At 44.3% G+C, this 15,376-nt stretch overlaps 1 protein-coding gene across 2 annotated transcripts in view; it reads right to left on the bottom strand.

The window, feature by feature from the left end:
• LOC149321215 (plexin-B1-like) overlaps positions 1 to 15,376 on the bottom strand; it is a 221,080-nt gene that overhangs the window by 181,053 nt on the left and 24,651 nt on the right. The window contains exon 1 of one of the 2 annotated variants that reach the window (XM_089517430.1): positions 7,523 to 7,585. The exons of the other annotated variant lie outside the window; for it this stretch is intronic. The gene's annotated coding sequence lies outside the window, so the exon portion shown is untranslated. Of the gene's footprint in view, positions 1 to 7,522; positions 7,586 to 15,376 lie in introns of those variants that run through there. 2 annotated transcript variants of the gene reach the window in all.

The following is a 15,376-nucleotide window of genomic DNA, read 5'->3' as shown; positions in this document are numbered from 1 at the left end:
CCATGCTCCTCCTGATCTCCATTCATCACTAGAACATGGCACCTTGGCCATTGTAGGAAAGTGGAGAGGGGCTGTGGGCAGAGTCAAAGTGAGCAGCATAAAGGAGTCTGAAAAGATTTCTACGCCAGCACATTCTCCCAGGAGATTAACAGTGTGCTGTGGGAAAGGGGGCGGGCGGGAAGGGAAGGGATGGGGTAGGTGGGAGGGAGGGAGATCTAACAAAGCTGTTTCCTAAATGAGATTTTACAAAACTACAACAGATGTGGGAGGGGAAGCACAGGGGGGAACTGGTTAATTATTAACCTGTTCAGCTAATTTCCAGGCAGAGCAAGGGAGCGTTAGCCAGCGACCAGTGCAATAGAGATTTCTCACAGAGAATGGGACACATTTTACTAACCAAATCTATGCTGACAACAAAGAAAATGTAGCACAAGGATGGGCAGAGGGAAGATGAGGATTTACTCACAGATTGCTGGGTGATTTGCTCAACATCACCAATGAGGCTGAAGTTGATTCTTTATTCCCTATTCCTTACTTGTGTGAATTTTTGAAATACCTGGATTTGAGGTTGCATGATTTGGGGTGGGCCACAGCTTTTGGAATGTGTATAGAGAAGGAGTTCTTTATTTTTTCCTATCTAAATTTGTATTATTGGTTTTGGTTAACATGCTTGGCAATGCCTTATACACACAGCTTTGCATTGGGTGGATGTTGATGATAGAGGAAACTTTGCTGGTTCTACAGAAGGTTGATTTGGGAATGGGCTACAAAAGCATGATTGGTGGATTAGGTGCACATTCTAGTGCAGCTGGGTGTTTAAACGGTATTTTCCAGTAAGTTAAAAGTTTAGATGAGCTTTTAGAAATACAGTTGGACCGTCTTATCCATGGATTCTTTATCCACAGATTCAACCACCCATGGATTGAAAATATTAAAAAATATATAAATTCTAAAAAGCAAACCTTGATTTTGCTATTTTATCTAAAGGACACCATTTTACTATGCCATTGCATTTAATGGGACTTTAGCATACACAGATTTTGATATACAGGGGGGGGGGGTCTGGAACCAAACCCCAGCAAATACCAAGTGCCCACTGTATAGCTTAAACATCCTCAGAAATGGGGCAGGTAAAGTTAGAAAAGGAATGCAAACGTAGCAAAAAGGAGTTCTAGGTATGAATGATTCTCCATGTCTTTCTCTACAATGCTAGAAATCTGGAGGCTGAAAGAAAATTCTTATTAAATAAAAAAATGATCACAGCAATTCAAACAATACAATACATCAACACAGCAAATCAAAATTACAACAATACAAACACAATAAAACTGTTAAAACCAATATTATTGGGGTCAATGCCCTCATTTCCCTCCCCTGCCCAATAGCTACACCCTTTGAACCTGGAGTAGAATTTGGGGAAGGTAAATTCCAGATGTCTAGCAGCTAATTTTCAACTTCCGGGATGCAATGCAGGCCAAAACAAAACACCTACAAGCCTGGAGGTGGCTGGGGTCTACCTCCAGTATTATAAAAACTCTTTGTGAGGTTAAGCAAAAAACAAAAACAAAAAACAAAAACCCAAACCAAAGTATAACAACAGGGCTTGCTTTGGGGGAACAAACTAAAGGAAACATACAACTCCCAAAGGAACAGAGAGCTATTTTTGTTGAATTTTCTTTGGAGAGGAGGGAAGGGAAGGTGGCTTGGGCCTGCGGCACAAAACATAAATTGGAGTCATAGATGATTTCCAGCCCCTCTCCTGGGCTAGTTGTAGGGCAGCCACTAGCTTAAGAGGACAGAGCTCCTGTGGTTTTTCAGAGTCCTGCAGCAGAGGGGACTTCATAGCTGCTGAAATTCCCACTTTTCTGCAAGGCGCCCTGTCTTCTCTGTTAAGCGCCCACCCTAACTAGATGTCTTAGAAGAAGGCCCTGAGCTGGAGAGCTTCTCCTCACACTCCAACATGCAGGCCAGCACATTTGTCTCTGCTGAATTAATTAAGCCAGATCTCGGTACCCATCCACTTGACCCCAGTAAATCAAAGAGCCCATAACAACCAGCAGATGAGTTGCCAGATGTCCTTTACATGAAGGAATGCTCCTTCCTCTTCCAATCACCCTAGCATAGCCATGGCCCATTATTTTTTGGACTTTTTGACCTAGAAGCATTGTCAGCTTGACTGGAAATACAGAAAGCAGTTTGAGGCACAGATGACCCAAGACCTCAACAGATGACTATAGTCTGCCAATAAGAGAAGCAGAGCCTAACAAACTCACTGCACTAAGCCCAACTTCTGCCAGCAGGAGAAAGTAAGAACTTCTCTCCTCCCAAAATCTTTAGGGATGCTTCTTCCCATCACTCTCCAATGCAGGGGGTGACATCTGCTGGCAAATTGTCACACCACAATGTCTTACATGGTCTCACTGTTAGCCTGAGGCTATATTTGAATTCAAGACATGGTAGCAGGGAAATATCCTGACAACCAGACAGATCAAACTTGGGCTAATGCTTCTCTTCCTAAAGCATTAATTCTCCTTACAGAATATACTAAACAAAGCCCAGAAAAGTTACTTTTTGGACTACAGAATTCCTTAGACAACATGGCCACCAACCAAGCTACCTTAATAGTACCTCTTCCAAATGCAACAATCAAGTCAAGAGCTAGGGATTTTGAACAAGGGCAATACGATAGCATGTCATTTCTGTTTTCAGGGGTTGGCATTAACCCTGTACTAGTCCTTTTGAGACGTAATTAGCAAGAAATGTGGAAATCATGTGTATTAGATTTTCTGCTATCCTCTCAGTAACATTCAATACCTGGATGTGCTTTGCTGTGTTAGGATGCAGAAACACCACCAGTGAGAAGCATAGCAATAAGCACTGTTCTGTCTGCTTTACTTTGCTCACTAGCTCTTCCTGCAGGATGATACTTGGTTATATTTGTTATCCACCATCATGGAAACGTGTTTAGTAATTCCAAATGGTAAAGACATTGTTACATAATGTAATAGTATTTTGATAGTAATCAATACATTACATGCCTCTTCACCAAAGCAATAATGGAAACCAATGAGGAACTTAGGGAGGTGAGTATGGTTAGCTCGGAGAAAATAAGATTCAGAAGTGTCAAGACAGCAATCTTTACATGCAATCTCTGAAGGGATCTCATGTAGAAGATGGAGCAAGTTTGTTTCCACTGCTCCAGAGACCAGAACATTGAATCAATGGCTTCAAATTAGAAACGAGATTCCACCTAAATATTAGGGAGAAGTTCCTGATAGTGAGCACTATTCCACAGTAGAATAGATGTCTTGGATGGACTTTCCTTTATTGGACACCCTTAAAGAGAGGTTGGGTGGCCATCTATGGAAGGATTTGATTGTCTATTCCCACATAGGGAATTGGACTAGACTACCCTTGTGATTCCTTCAAACTCTACAACTCTATAGTACCTTATCTGTCACCATTTAATAAGAGTGAAGAAAACATTGGCTACAGTCTGTGCTACACATTTTCTGATTGTAACCACAAAACGGAACAGAAGCTTTATTTTTGTTGTTGTTGTATTGTGCCTTATCAGCAGAACAAACTATGCATGTTGTTAAACACTTTGGTTGACATTGTATGCATCTGTTTTAAAACTGTAGATGGCAGATATTTGGGTATGTACGGCAGATAAAGCAAGCAAGATCTAAACGTTCCCTCCCATGTCCCAAAAACATTTGCTCTCCTGATGCTGCAATTTGGAGTACACTGATGTGTATAAGGGAGTCATTCCAGATGAGGCTTTTATCATTCCCATTTTATTACTCCATCTCCTCCATGGAATTTTAGAGGAGATCCAGATGACAAGATCATCTTCCACAGATATACCCCTCCTACTTTCCTATAACTTCTTCTGTCTTGTTTACTTTCCACTTAAAAAAAACCCTTAGTATGTAAAGTACAGAACAAATGAACAGCTTTTGAATGGTAGCACCAGGAGCCTGCTATCTGAAGTCACTCTCTGTCAAAGTGTGGCCAAACACTCACACAACCTGTCTTAAATAAACAATTAATAGCTAGTGCTTGCACTCACACACATTCTTGATTCTGGACCAATTAGTACAGAATAACTAACGAGCACTTGTGATGCATATCGTTTTTCATTCATCAAACACATGCATTAAAGGGAAATAATAAGCCTCATACTTGTATCCTTGACTGTGACAAGTGCAAAAATATGATTAAAGGGACAATTAATCTCTAATGATGTTGAAAGGGGAGGCATATTAGTCCATTGCAGCAAAATCCACAAAAGGCCTTGTGGGGTAGAAATCAAGTGGTCTTCCAGATGTTGTTGGATTGCAAGTCCCAACAGTCCTTGTCAGCATAATCAATGGGGAGGAATGCTGGGAGCTTCAGTCCTAACATCTGCTTTAAGGCATAAACTTTCACAGACCCCCACTTATGATGCCCATGAAAACTTTTTAGTCTTTATGGGGCCACAAGACTTTGTTATTTAATCTCTTAACACTCAGAGGTGTAGGGATGATGTTTGGTTCAGGCCTTCATCCTTACACTGATTTTTTGATGGCCCTCTTGCTTGACAATCCCTATACAGACATCCCCCAAATTGCAGGAGGCAGTGTTGATCTATATATACAGTTGGTCCTCCAGATCCAGAGATTTTTTTTTTTACCCATGGATTCAAGCATCCACAGCTTGAAAATATTTACAAAATATATAATTCCAAAAAGCAAAACCACTGTGTACCAAGGGCCCCCTGTACATTTTTGTACAATTTTCACCTCCACCAGGAACAGCGCTTTTGTACAGCTAATGACTCTTGCCCACTCAGGCAAAGTCACCAGATTACAAGACAGACAGCTCTTTGCTGCTGAGAAAATTCATTTCCCTTCCAGACCCAGTGGGCACTGCAACTCAGTATGAGGGACAGGGTGGGACAAGGTAGCATCTCTCAGCAATAGAAAAATCCCAAGGGCTCATTCCCACTTACAGTTCCACTACATCTCTGTTACTAATTCATATGGAGCATTTGTCTCAATCACTGTGATCTGTGTGATTTTTTTTAAAAAAAAATTCCAATTCTGGGGACAAAGTTCTTTAGCACAACTCACTGTGTCCAAAAATGTGGCATCCTTGCACACGAAGGGCAGAACCCATTTCCTTTCTGAGTCTCCCTTATTTGTGTGGAACATCCCTGAAGATTTTTTTTTCCTGGCTGAAGGACCTGGACGGTTTAGGGACCACAAGGAGGTAGCCGGCCTTATGTGTACACAGAAAGAAGGCCGCTCCCTGTTAAAACAACATAACAGAAGCGAGGTAGAGGAGAAGACTTGCTTCAATCCTTCCCTGTGACCTTCCCTCCTAGGAAGAGGCCCCTCACACTTTCTCCTCAATGTATACACAGGCTTTTTGTTTGTGGACCTGTGCCTTCAAGTCTTTTCCAACTTAAGGCAACCCTATGGCGTACCTATCACGAGAAAGTTTTTTTGGCAAGATTTGCTCAGAGGGGTTTTTGCCATGTCCATCCTCTGACGCTGAGGGAGTGTGTGTGATTTGCCCAAGGTTACCAAGTGGGTTTGCATGGTTGAGCCAAGAATCCTAGTCCAGTGCTTAAACCATTGCTTCACATATATAGACAAAGGTAGAATTGAAAGATATAGAGCCTGAACAAACAGGCCAAAATAAAGCTGCTTCGGGTCATTTTGGAGGTATGCTGTTTAAATGATGCATGCATACTAAGAGTCCGGAAGCTGCACCAAAGCTGTGCTCCATTCCTTAGGACTGGATCGTGGCTTTGGTGCGGCTTCTGGGCTCTTAGGACACATGCATCATTTAAACAGTATACCTCCAAAGTGTCCTGAAGCAGCTTTATTTTGGCCTGTCTGCATGGGGCCATAGTTACATTAGTCTGTAGAATCAGTATGGAGAGAGATCCTGTAGCATCTTTGAGACTAACTGAAATAAAGAAGTCGGCATCTGAGGAAGTAGACGGAAGTCTACAAAATATATGTCAGAGGAAGCAGACTGAAGTCTAGGAAAGCTCATGCTGGCACCTTCTTTCTTTCAGTTGGTCTCAAAGGTGCTACAAGATCTCTCTACATACCCCATAAACACAGGAAGGCACACAAAAAAGAGTGAATGACCCGTTCCTCCTCTCCTATATATAAACACACTGACTGCTTTTGCTCCATGGGCAGGTTCAAGAAGGACAGGTTTCATGTTTCTCCCCAGCACTGCCAGGCTCCCCATGGGGCAGGCCAGCCCCTCCTTGGGAACAAAGGAGACTGGGGGGGGGGGGGGCGAAGGAAGGAAGGAAGGAAGGAAGGAGGGAGGGAGGAAAAGGAGGAAGGAGTTGGTTCTTCTCAATGGGGCAGTGCCTGCAGTGGCCAGCCAAATGGAGCAGGTAGAACAGGGGGCCAGTTGGAGGAGGCTGACAGGGGAGGGATGCTGGTGCTGACTTTTTCCCCTCTTCCCTTGGCCAGGACCAGAGGGTCCTCCTTTTGTAGGACATGTCCTCCACCTCAGTCTCCCTGTCAGGAGGAATCCCCAAATGTCCTCCATTTTGAGACCGCTCTGGGCCCACAACAAGCTCCAACTCCCAGAATTCCATAGCAAAGAGCCAGGAAAAGAGTTAAAGCGCTGCCAAACCGAATTCTCTCTCCAGTGTGGATGCAGCCCACTGAGGTGTGTGAACGACAAGCTCCACCGAAAGGGAAGCTTCCCTCCGCGCCTCCCTTATTTCCCACGCAGTGTTTCGTCTCCTCGCTGGGCAAAGTGGGTTTCTGGTCTCTTCGTGGGAGAAAGTGGGGGTCCTTTGTGGGGTAAAAGGGGGGCAAAGGGGGCCTCGCTCCCTCTTTCTCTCCCTCTCTCTTTCCCTCCCGCGCGCGGCAATTTGGGGCAGAAGCGGGTGGAGAAAGAGAAAGAAGAGGCAAAGCCCCCGAGGAGAGGAAGCCCCCTTTTCCTCACAGCAGCGGACGAAACCCACCAAGGGACCAAAAGAGCCCCCATTTGGCCCCAGAAAGAGAGCCCCCTTGAGCCCCAAGAGGAGGAGGAGGAGGAGGAGGAGGCAACAAGACGCCGTGTATCCCGCGAAGAGGCCAAAGAACCCCACAAAGACTTGGCCCCACAAAGTGCCGAAACCCGACTTGAGTCCTCCGCAGAGAGACAAAGCCCCCCTTGGCCCCTCAAAGACAGCCCGCTTTATGGCACGAAGAGACAAAACCCCACTTTTCCTCAGGAAGAGAGGAAAAAGGCCCCTTGATCCCACAAAGGAACAAACCCCGCACTTTCCCCAACGAAGAGACCAAGCCCCATTTTAGCCCACGAGGAGAGAAAAGCCCACTCCCCCAAAGAGAGAGCGGAGCCCCCCGTCTCTCAATGGCTCTAGGGAACTTTCCCAAAAGAGATGAAAAGAAAGCTCCCCTTTTACCCCAAGAAGAGAGAAAAGGGGGAGCCCCACACAAACCCAGGAGGAGAGCCAAAGCCTGGAGCAAAGGAGGAGGCAACTACTACTCACCCCAACTGCCATCTCCCTCCAAGTCGGAGCCGGGAGGGGAGGATGCCGGGGCTCCAGGGCCAGGAGATGGAGGCAGGGGCTCAGCAGAAGGGACCCAAGAGCCCAGGGAGCGGGAGACTGAAGGGGGCCCTTGGAGGCCAGGGAACAAAAAGAGCCAGAAGCAGCAGCAGGAGGAGAGGGAAAGGCTGCAGAAAGCCAGCAGGAGGAGGAAGGCTCTGCTGCTGCTGCTGCTGCTGCTGCTGCTGCTGCTGCTGCTGCTGCTGCTGCTGCTGCTGCTGCTGCTGCTGCTGCTGCTGGGTGAAAGTAGTTCTGCCAAAGCCCCGGCAGCCAGACCCTCCACCAGCAGCAGGCAGCAAGCCGAGAGAGCCCCTGCTGAGCAGGAGAGGCTACTGCAAAAGGAAGAAAAGAGGATGAATAGGAAAAGGAGAAGGGGAAAGGGCTGGAAGAGAAGAGGAGGACCCGCCAGGCAACAAAAGCCCAAGCCAAGCCCCCAGGAGATGCTCGTCCTGAGGCTGCTCTTGCGCCTCCCGGGGTCTCCTCCTCTTGCAAAGAAGGGGCATCCCCAGGAGTCCTCCTTTTCCACCGCACGTCCTACATTTCACTCTTCGGCCCAGGAGGAATCCCAAAAGGTCCAGGGCTGAATAGCATGAGTTGATCTTTGTATTGAATGTTTCCAGCTTTTATTTGGAAATGTCCTGCATTCTCTTGAATGCCTACATTCTTGTGGGGGCTTGCCTTCCTTGGAGGTTAGGCTAGAAGGTGACCAGAGGTCATCCTCCTTTCCCAGAACATCTCTGGGCAGGAAGGAATGCCAAAATGGAATTTTAGAGCATTCATTTATATTCATATGTACATTTATATTTGAACATGAGCTTATAGTATAAGAAGCATGCATTTATATTTCCATGAGAACTTGTTTTTTAGCTTTTATGCTGTGACATCCTACATTTTCCTTTAATGCCCTATATTCTCTGGTGATTTGTCCTCCTTTGCAGTTGGGACATCTGGTCACTCTGCAAACTTTGCTCACCGAGGTCCTCTGGGTGCACAGGATCAGACAAGGGGATGCCTGGGGTTCCCACTCATGTCTACGATTTGTTTGTAGATAACTAGACAGCCAGCATGGCATGGTGGTATGAACATTGGACTATGACTCTGGAGACCAGGGTTCAATTCCCAGCTCAGCCATGAAATCCACCTTGGTCAAGCCACACTCTCTCAGCCTCATGGTAAACCTATTCCGAACAAACCTTGCCAAGAAAACACCACATCAGGTTTGCCTTAGGGTCTCCATAAAGGCGCACAACAACTAAGAATCATCCAAGCCATGGTATTCCCATGTAAGATCATGTGAGAGGTGAACAGTAGAGAAAGCAGATAAAAAGAAAATCATTTGAGATGTGGTGCTGGAGAAGAGTGCGGAGGATCCCATGGATGGCCAAAAAGACAAACAAATGGGCCCTGGAACAGATTAAGCCTGAACCTTCCCTGGAAGCCAAGATGACTAAATTGAGGCTGTTGTACTTTGGCCACATCATGAGGGAAAATGAATCATTAGAAAAGACAATAATGTTAGAAATGGTGGAGGGAAGTAGAGAGAGAGAGAGAGACCGACCACATGCCAGATGGATGGACTTAATCAAAGAGACCACAGACCTGCACCTCAAAGAGATCTCAGGAACTGAGCAGAAAGGGAGAGGGCAGAAGGTCTTGCAGATGTCACATTCACAGGGTCACCATGAGTCAAAGTCAACTTAAAAGCAGTTAACAACAACAAAATAAAGAGTTGTGGTCATGCACCTCCCTGCAAGGCTGTCTCATTCCCAGGCAATGAGGAGGACTGAGTCTCAGAGCCATAGTGCCCTGAAGGCACAAGTCCCAAGGCCCCAATCCACAGGAGTTGGGCTTTCTGCATTTTGAAAGAAGTATAATGGATGGCTAGAGAGCCAATGTGTTGGACTACAGCTCTCAAGAACTGGGATGGAATCCCTGCTCAGTCATGTAAACCCACTGGGTGACCTTGGGGAAGTAATGCTTTCTTAGACTCAGAGGAAGACAAAGGCAAACCCACTCTGAACAGGGTCACCATAAGACCACAAGACTTGAAGGCAGACAAGAAGAAGAACATAAGGGATGGCTCTCTAAAGATTCCAAGGGTCAATAGAAGCCCCATTCATGTCTTATAGACCTAGCTACTGGAGACGGAGGGCAAAATGAGGACACTGCTTCCCCCCTCTAAAAAAAAAGTATTCTGCCTCCCAGTTAAAAAGCGAGACACTGAAAGTTTTTCACATCAATATTTGCTGTGTGTTGCATTCCCTTGGCCGCTTCTCCTGCCCCTTTTCTTTGGATTTGTTGTTGTTGTGTGCCTCCAAGTCATTTTTTTACTTATGGTGGCTCTAAGGCGACCCTATCATAGGGTCTTCTTAGCACATTTATTCAGAGGCGGTTAGTCATTGCCATCCTGAGTCTGAGAGAGTGTGACTTGCCCAGCATCACCCAATGGGTTTTTATGCTGATCTCCAGCGTCATAGACCAACACTCAAACCACTACACCATGCTGCCTCTCCTTGGATGCCTAAACTATATTTCTAAATGCTCAACTGAAGTTTTAAGTTAATGCACAAGTGCTTGTTACTCACACAAAATTATAAAGACAACAGATCAGAGAAAAAGAACCTCAGTTCCTGTTGCAGTAACAGAATCACTAATAAACTAATCCCATGGAAAAGCAACCTTCATAATACAGTCAGCCCTCCATAACCATGGATTCTGCACCCATAGATTCAAGCATTCACATCTGAACATAGAGCCCTGGTAGTGCAGTGGTTAAATGCCTGTACCACAGCCACTCACCCACAAACCACAAGGTTGTGAGTTCAATTCCAGCCAGGGGCTCAGGATCGACTCAGCCTGGCATTCTTCCGAGGTCACTAAAATGAGTCCCCAGCTTGTTGGGGGCAATTAGTTTACACTTTGTAAACTGCTTAGGGAGTGCTTAAGTGCACTGATAAGCGGTATAGAAATGAACTTGCTGTTGCTATCTTATATAAAGGACATCATTTTAATGTAATGAGATGAGCATCCACTTATTTTGGTATCCATGGATGGGGTCTTGGAATCAGACCCCAGCAAGTACCAAGGGCCCACTGTACTAATCACAACTACAGTCAGATATTTTGGCATTGAATCTTTGCTGCTTTTTTTTTTAAAAAAAAACCTTTTAAACCTTTTACACAATGTATAATGTTTATATATTTTGCCCTAAGGGAAACCAGTGTCCTGGCAAAGTTCCTTCTTGGGGACTACAACTCCCCAAATCATCAAGATAGCATGATTTTTTAAAAGATATGGAAAACATTTTCCGAACTCTGGAAACCTACCTTGGAAATCCAAAGCAGAACATTGGGGTAGGTGGATCAACAACAGAAATCTATATGATTCCTTGAATTCTATGAACCTGTAGGCAGTCAGCTGTTTTTCCCTGAATCGAGCACCTATCTAATTTTTAGCAGGAAGGACACAGGAAGTTTCATGATTCCTTGATGAACTAGTGCCAATAATCTTAGCGCCTGGAGAGTTACTTAAAAAAAAATTGATTGCCATTATTCATTGTAGTGTTTGGACAGTAATTTATTGTTAAGATGAAAAAGCTCCATTGCATTGTTTGTTATGTTTCCTTTGCTTTTCTATTACTTTTTGTTACTTGAAGGGGGGGAACACAGCTTAGGATTCATAAGAGAAAGTAATTAAATTTGAAAAATTCCTGTCAGAATTCCCAAAAGCAGCAGGCTCAGTAAAGGAAGAACAATAATGATGCAAATAACTTGAAAAGTTACTTGTTGCACCAGTAAAGTAACTTTGAACCCACTTGTTGTAATTAATGTTTTCAAATGTGACTTAATTGCACCCTTGTTAACCAAAACAGTAACTTGTTACAAGGAACTATGTTGCTTCCAAGCTCTGTCAACTGACCCTAGACTACAGATGTATCTACACTGTAGAAATAATGCAGTTTGACACCACTTTAAGCACTGTAGCTCCATCCTATGGAATCCTGGGGTTTGCCGTTTTACAAGGTCTTTAGCCTTCCTCACAAAATACAAATTTTAGGATCCTGTAGGATGAAGCCATGGCAGTTAAAGTGGAGTCAAACTGCATTATTTCTATAGTGCAGATGCAGCCTATGATGCATGCCCAAGCACAGGTATTTACTCTCTCCGATGCAGAAGCTTATTTTGCTAGGCTGGATTGTTCTCCTTTGTAAGCTGGCTGCTTACTGAAAGAGAAGACTGCTGTGTCTTGTCTTATTCTACATGTCTTATTCTGTATGTCCCTTACCTCCATGCATCTGAGGAAGTAGACAGACAGCCTCAACAGACCAGTGATAAAAGCCAGCATTGGGGCAGAGTGGGTATGTGGTGTCCGCATGACACATGCCCTGACTCCGCCTGCATGCTGGTGTGATGCTGTGCGTGGCATCATGGCGCCTCTCTGGCACTACCTCCAGTTGACACAGTGTCAAAGGAGCGCCAGAAAGTCACAGCTCCTTTTTGCACTGTGGAAAGGTCAGATTGAGGTAACAGCATGTAGTTGCAACAGCCCCAGTCTGGTGCTGAAAAGGGTGGCTGCAGCCCCAAAGTATATGAAAGTTTATCCTGTAACTTCTATCACACAGTTAGTCTCAAAGATGCTGGAAGATCCCTGTGTTTACTGGTAGAACATGGTAGAATTCAAAGGCATAGCTGTGTTAGTCTGAAAAATCTGTATGCTATGGGATCTTGCAGCACCTTTGAGACTAACTGAAAGAAGCTGGATGTATGAGTTTCCACAGTCTTCCTCAAATGAGGAGTGGAGAATCCAAAGACAGATCTGTAGTCACTTACTGTTCCTCTATTCGAGACACTTATTTACAGCTGAACATCTGAGGTTCACGTTTCTCCTGAAACAGACAACATTCAACTCCCTACACCACCCTTGGCTTTTATCTCAAATATAGTAACAGGTTTTCTATTATATATATTTGGAAACCTGTTACTATATTTGAGATAAAACCCAGGATGGTGTAGTGAGTTGAATATTAGATTAGGATTACTGGAGACCAGGGTTTGAATCCCTGCTCAGCCAAGGAAACTTACTGAGTGAACTTGGGTAAGTCCCTCTCTCTCATCCTTAGAGGAGGGTGGTGACAAATCTCATCTGAGTAAATCTTATCCTAGGACAGGGACACCAGAAGTCAGAGTTGACTTGAAGGCAGCTAACCACTAACAACAACAAATAGTTTGAGATTCTTATTCCATACTGCAAATATGTGGTTCCATTTTGGTCTTGCAATGAAGGAATAATGGATGTTAGCTGAATCCCACACTTATTTAACCACAAGAAACAGCTAAAGAAAGGTAAAGTTCTGCTGCAACCAGCACCTGCCCATCATGCATTGGTTCAAGAGTCAACTGGATGACTGCCTCTTTTTAACTTTGTTGTCTCTGTGTGTGTGCCCTTACCTTCAAGTAACCTGTCAACTTATGGTGACCCCATGAATTTCTTAGGGTTTTCTTAGGCAAGGAATACTCAGAGGTGGCTTTTCCAGTTCCTCCCTCTGAAAAATATCCTAAGGAGTTTATCACACGGGAGGAATTTCTCTTAATTTCGAATGAAAAGAAAGTGGGGCCAGAATGCATTCACGTGAATTCGCTAGCTCAGCAATTTGTTCAGACTGACTTCCCATTGCCCAAAATTGCGTATGGTAGTCTATCACGCAATAACATTAAACCCCATGATTGCATTCGGATTGCCATTGGATTATATTTCCCTTGCCTGATAAGGTCCCCAATCACCTGGCATGCATTGGTAGTTTCCTATCCAAGTACTAAACAGGATCTATTGCCATTAGGGTATTTAGGCAGCTTTCAAAGTGCCTGGCGAATCTTTCCTCTCAGTGGGATGGAGAGGGGGGCAGGGAAGGAGAAGCAGGGGGAGCTGGGCTGCGATTGGGCAGGAGGGATCCTCTGCAGAAAAGAGGGAGGGGAGAAGAGGTTTGAGCTGATAAGAATTCTGAAAGTTTCTCTCTGCAGCATCAGGAGCATCTGCCCTTCCCAGGTGCCCCTCGGTCACAGGTAAACCTTCCTCCAGGAGTTTCAAAGTGCTTATGCTCGGCTGGAAAACAAGTATGTAGCAACCAAACACACCTTAGAAACAGGGGTTAAGGTAGACTGTGATTTCTGAGAGGGAGAAAGGTGACCTTTTACTTGCCATCCATAGGGGCTTCTCTCTTACACACATGCACACACATTCTCTCTTCTTTGCCATCAAAAGGAGCATCTCTCTGTCACACACACAGGGACACAGAAATTAAACTCACTGCTAATCATGCAAGGCAAACCTCCTCTGAACAGATATTGCAAAAAAAACAAAACATGATAAGGTCTCCATAAGTGGAAAGGCACACAACAACAAGTCACGCAAGCCCTGGGGGATGCAACCTTTCCTTCATCTCCCAGGCCTCTTTTTGTGTATTTTTATATTATTATTATTATTATTATTATTATTATTATTAGGAAGACGTTTAGTTGCATGCTCTAAAGCAGGCTAACCTGAAAAAAAATACCAGCGATGCTGTACATTGTCCTGGGATTACTGAAACCAAGTTTCTCTATGTGTTAATAGCAGTGTTTCAGCTTCGCCACCAAGGGCAGGCATAGAACTGGAAATAGGGATCTAGTGGGGATACGGAAAGCAGTCAATCTATCAGTGTCAATCAGCCAGCCACTAAGCACAAAGTGCAGTCAACTCAACTGGAATTCAAAGAAGCAACTGCAACCTCTGGACCCTGAGGTGAGCTGAAGCAGCTGTGTCTCTTTCTTTATGTCCTTCCTTTTGTAACAATGGGTTTGAAAAGAGACTAAAGGGACAAAGTAGTATAAAATGTTTTTTTCTAAATACTAAAAAAGGGTAACAAAGCAGTATAACAAAATCACATTAAACCCATATATACAAATGATAGTAAATAAAGCATAACAACAATGGCATACATAATAACAAATAGCATATAATATAAACAACGTAACACAAGCATAATACAACAGAAAGAAAGGCTAAGGATAGAGTGAGCAAAAGGGAGGGAGAGAGCTCACTACAACGGCCAGCCTTATTAAGGGTGAAAACTTAATTAGAGCTATACACACACAGGTGAAAGTCATCTACACTCAGGAACTCTACATTAACCCTATAATGGTTATCAACCTTATAATGACTCAAGTGTAGAGCTTGTTATTATTCCAACAGTTCCCTGGTGAGAAAGGAAGAATTCTACTTTGTTTTTTTAAAGATGCTAACCTGCTCTTCTTTCCAAAGAAACACTAAGTGGCTAATAAAATTCAGTCAGCCCTCCATATCCATGGATTCTGCATCCATAGGTTCAACCACCCATGCCTTGCACATGTTTTTTTTAAAAATCCAAAATGCAAACCTTGATTTTGCCTTTGGATATAAGAGATGACATTTTACTAGCCGGGAGAAGAGAAGGTTAAGAGGTGATATAATAGCCCTGTCTAAATATTTGAAGGGATGTCATATTGAGGAGGGAGCAAGCTTGTTTTCTGCTGCTCCAGAGAACAGGACCCAGAACAATGGATGCAAGCTCCAGGAAAAGAGATTCCACCTTGACATTAGGAGGAACTTCCTGACGGTAAGGGCTGTCTGACAGTGGAACATACTCCCCCGGAGTCTCCTTCCTTGGAGGTCTTCAAGCAGAGGCTGGGTGGCCATCTGTCGGGGATGCTTTGATTGAGATTTCCTGCATGGCAGAGGGTTGGACTGGATGGCCCTTGTGGTCTCTTCCAACTCTATGATTCT

This window comes from Sceloporus occidentalis, unplaced genomic scaffold, assembly GCF_023333645.1.
Source record: "Sceloporus occidentalis isolate IW3139 unplaced genomic scaffold, rSceOcc1.0.p SCAF_1, whole genome shotgun sequence".
NCBI lineage: Eukaryota > Metazoa > Chordata > Lepidosauria > Squamata > Phrynosomatidae > Sceloporus > Sceloporus occidentalis.
The sequence above is the reverse complement of the archived record's forward strand: the minus strand, read 5'-3'. Positions and strand labels throughout refer to the sequence as shown.